This window comes from Buceros rhinoceros, unplaced genomic scaffold (assembly GCF_000710305.1).
Source record: "Buceros rhinoceros silvestris isolate BGI_N320 unplaced genomic scaffold, ASM71030v1 scaffold8244, whole genome shotgun sequence".
Lineage (NCBI taxonomy): Eukaryota > Metazoa > Chordata > Aves > Bucerotiformes > Bucerotidae > Buceros > Buceros rhinoceros.
Window position 1 is genome coordinate 17,084 of NW_010408786.1, and position 4,818 is coordinate 21,901.

The 4,818-nt window shown below is 41.2% G+C and overlaps 1 protein-coding gene across 1 annotated transcript in view; it reads left to right on the top strand.

Moving 5' to 3' along the window:
- LOC104492420 (potassium voltage-gated channel subfamily KQT member 5-like) overlaps positions 1 to 4,818 on the top strand; it is a gene marked incomplete at its 3' end in the record, with an annotated part of 42,320 nt that overhangs the window by 4,798 nt on the left and 32,704 nt on the right. The gene's annotated exons all lie outside the window — the stretch shown is intronic.

Sequence of the window (4,818 nt, forward strand, 5' to 3'; positions counted from 1 at the left end):
CAGCAGTGTTATTTTTACAGGTGTAAAAGCCCTGATTTAGTTGAGCTCATTCTTAACTATCAAATCAATTGGTTTTACTTTCTTGAAAACTGTGGGATCTAAGTATGTGCCTGACTGCTTTTCTGAAAGAAGGAGGATTATATGAAAGCTTGCATGTCTAAATAAACCAGGCTTTAACTGAACAATGAAAAACTAGGTCTGAAATTTTGAAAAAAAAAATGGTATAATGTGTGTGGGGTTTTGCTTAAAGATGCCCTGTAGACTTCTGCGTTGTGTGGGAGTTACTTAGGCAGCTTAAGAAATCTGCCCAACAAAGCCTATTGCCAGGCAGTATAAAACTGCTTTTCTTTTCCTTCTGATGCAGTAGAACAAACACCACGAGCACTGACAGTGTCTGGATAGTGAAATCATGCCTGTGAGATCACTAATGCTGCTATAAACCTAGGTCACTCATTATTTTTCCTGGAATAAAAGCGAGACCTGAACCAGCCTCTGCCATCTTTCCTCATCGGAGTGATGCAGAAATGAAGCTTTCTTACCTCAGACCTTCTGCTAACAAGACTTCATCTGGACTGGTAGCATCCACAGGCTTAGAGCATGCACAGGAGGACTGTGCAAAAACTCTTTCCAAAATGCTTTAAAACCTTGAGAAATATTTTCAATGTTTTGTTTACATCCTGAGCAAAGGTTCAGGTTATATCCTATTTAGTAGGACTAGTTTGTGCATTTGAAATGTGTTCATCTAAGGGTTAATCATTTTTACATGTCTTTCCTAGAGGCTATGTTTCTGTGTTATCAGAGCACAAAACTGGAAGCTAGGAAAAGCCAGACCTAGTAGGTCTCTACTTGGGTGTTTACAAATACGCAGAACTATTTTTCCTGAAACTTGTTGCTTTAGAGCATCGAGGCAGATCTCTGATAAAATACACATACTTATCCTGTGATCACATGTAAACACATGTAAAATTCATATTGGCTGAAGTCATGAGAGAAGGTTTTACCCTCAGTTGTGTCACTGTAGTTTATAACGTTTCGTTTTTCTTCAAAAGCTGAGGTCTAGGTTTGACTTAAACTTTTCTAACGTGTTTGTATTGACACAATACAAACAAGCTTGGGGTGCTGATGTCCTTCCTGATGGGTACCCTGGCTCCATCAGTCTACAAACACCACTGCCCCTTTGGGGGTTGCAGTGGGGATGTGCTCATGTGAGAGACCCTCTTGTGGCAATGCATGGCTGTGGGAAAGCACGTTTTCAGCCTTTTGATTCTCCAGGAAACACCCTCTACCTCTCTGCAAAGCCGTGTGTGACTTAGCACTGCATAAGCCGGGAGTCTGGACTAAGCAGAGGATTGTATCCACCTGCCAGTAGGCAGTATTGAGGGGAAGTATGTGCACAAGGAACGAGAAAGTCCCAGTAAACTCAGACCTCAACTCTGACATCTGACTGTGGCTCAAGTTAGATCCACATCCTTCTCCCTAAGCAGCTCTAGCAGCTCTTTATTTTAGAATTTGCTGCACCACTACCTGCTGACTGCTATTTTTTTTAAGGAAAAACCCTGCTAAGAAATAATCATTGTATAAAGAGGTGCTTAAAATATTTTGTACACTATGAAGTGAAAATGCATGACTCATAGGTCAGATAAGTAGAGCAACTGAGAAAATAAGCATCTTTTCTTGACTTCAGTGGGAAAACAACAAATTGTAATAAAAAACCCCAAAACAATCTATATTGTGTATTGCTATATCTTCTCTTCTTTCCCTGGTGTGTGACATGAATACATTTACATTTTTAATGTGCTTAAGTGCACGAAGTTACTGAAAATCAGTGTTCCCCCTTACCTGTTATCTTTGCCATTTTAATAATAGTATTTTTTGTATAATATGTAAAACAGTATGTGGGAAATGCATAATGTGCTTCTTAGTCAGGGTTGTTTTTTCTGCCAGATTAACCCACATGCAGATTCTGAAAAGGTCAAATTGTGTGGCATTCTAGGGAAAATCAATGCTTCCTCTCGTTGATTTGTTTATTTGCAAAAGTTGTTCTAACTTAAACCACAGGGTATCTACCAAATTCCAGATTGAATTATGTGATGGCAGAGGTACAAGACATTGCATTGAAGTCAGGCACAAATAGTTGCCTTAAATTTCAGGCTTTTTTTTATGCCCCACTCCTCCCTTACAGAACCAGACCTAGCAAGCAGCAGTTAACCCATTCATTAATTTAGATTATTTGAGGGTATACCCTGCTATGGTCATTTCACTGACTCCATTTCTGAAGCCTGTATTTTTATGCTGAAATGAAACGCAGGATATGGTTTCCTAATTTACATATGAATATTCCACTGTATTTGCTATTGCATGTTGTACTGTGCAACCTGCAATTTAAGCATCATGTTAATGTTACTATTGTGAATATTCTTGTGCTTGGGGTCCCTACAGTGCTGCCTAACACAGCAGCACACAACAGTGTGTGAATGAAGAATATGAAGAACTTTATAAGAAGAACTCTGGTTCAAAATTTGCTTTGGTAGAGGAGGTAAAATCATTGAACTGAATAACTAAACTATGCAGGAACAAAAGGCCAATTCAAGAATTTAAGTATTTCGAAACTAAACCATGCATAGTTTTCTGAGAACTGCTAGTGTTAGCTAGAACTGTGTTTGCTTATAGTGGTATTTAGTTTGTACGTTAATTAGTTTTACCTGCAAATGTAATGCAGCGCAGATTCCTATTTCTCTTACGCATTTGACGGAGTTTGGCTGAATAAGTCATTATTTTCTAGTAGTATCCAGTAGTTACAACTGGATGGCTCTGGCATCCAGAATGGCTCTGGCACTCCACGATGACCTCTAGGTGAAAAAAACATATTACAGTGAATAATATTGTCACAATTGCTAGCTCAAATGAGTTAATATTGATGATGTTTTTGCCATATAATGTAATGATATCAGGAGCAAAAGACTTTTTTTTTTCAATTAATTGATGTCACGTAAAGATTCCAAAGGTAAGTACTGATAGAACATAAAATGACATCAGAAAGAAACATTAGGGTAGAGGAAGGCCTCTTGGCAGCTATCTCATCTAATTGAAGGCACCTAGGTTATGCAATCACATTAATTATTATATTACGTCACTTATTATTAGCATATTTAGTAGCTCCACCAATGAGATATACCAGAAGCTATATCATCGTTGTAAGTTTTGCGTATAGCCAGGTGACACTGCCTGCCTTGGCTGGTCTGTCCAGACACCAGTGTTTCGCATCTGGTACAAGAGTTCCTTGCTGAAACAATCTCTCTTTCCATTGTGCATGTTGCAGTGACCAGGTCGTGCTAAACACCTAAGCATTTTGTTTTCAAGTTCGGTGAAATGAATCCTATACAAATAAACTTCAAAAGGTTTGGTTTATTGTCCTGCTTTCATCATCATCATGGCTTGGCTTCGCGGACGAAGATTTGGGAAGGGCTTTCCCCACGCTTACTGCAAGTGCGCTGATGGCTGAAAAGGCCAATGCGGGATAGGCAAGACCGGTTGCAAAGAGCACAGCGGAAGGTCTCCTTGGGTGGTACAGTCGAGGCACGGTTCTTTCTGCGCTGTCTTTTCTCCTTGAGACTGATTCTACGCGTGCTCTCAAAGGAAACAGCAGCGTTATGTATGGTGCGTCTCCAAATCTCCCGATTGGAGGCCAGGGTGGACCACTGATGGTGGTCAATATGGCCAAGGCTGAGGTATTGTTTCAGAGAGTCCTTATATCTCCTCTTTGGAGCTCCTTATACCTCCGTTTTGGAGCTCTTCTCTTGTGGCAGCCGGTGGCGAGTTAACTGTAGAACACAATCTTAGGGAGGCGGTGATCTGCCATCCTGGAGATGTGCCCTGCCCAGCGCAGCTGCGTTTTCAGCAACATGGCCTCAATACTGGTGACCTCTGCCTCTTCAAGGACAGCAACATTAGTCACGTAGTCAGTCCAGTTTAGGCTGTGGTGATCAGACATAGGACTGCTCAGCAGTTATCCCCAGAAAGACATGATTTGTACACGCTGTTATTTCTCTTACTGTATCTTGATACTCTTTTTCACCACTTTGGTTTCTCTGGCCAAGTCTTCTCTCAAATAAACAACCTGTCCCTAATTACCTTCACAGGTTTGCTACAGATTTTGTGATTCTGTTGCCTAGTCCCTCTTGGCCTTCTATGCCTTGGTAATGCTGATGCGGTCACCTAGGTACTGTTGTCCTTGCAATACTACAATCTCTGAAAGGTCCCAAATAATTTCCTCCAGTCACCTTAAACTTCGGTCACTTCTCCCTTGAGCACCTGTGGGATCCAGCCTGCCCTCACAGTGCTAGTTATAACTTTGGTGTGCTTCTTACATTACCATCAGTGACATCTGGAAATTTCTTATGTTGTCGTGGTCTCACCTCCAGTATTTTTCCACCCTGTTCATTTAATTTATCCTCAGGATTATGCCAGTTAGGACCTGGCCAGTGGTTTAGTCGTTCACTTACAGCACTAACAAAGATGAGGAGGATTTTTCCTGAACTTGATCCTGAAGCTGTCTGGGAAAATATTTTCTTTGTTGTGTGATGAGAGGAATATAAAATGCAGATCAAACCCATTTGTTCAGTGTTGAGTAAGATGATGTGGCACAGTGCTGACACCTATGCACCCGTGTAAAGACCATGCTGAGATAAAACAGCTCGAAGTAAGCAAGAAGCCACTGATATTCTTAATCACAGACTGATACCATTAAGTCCTCAGGACCTAAAGAAATGGAGTGGGGGCGGGGAGAGGGGGGAGAGGGAGGGAGGGGGGGGGGTCATT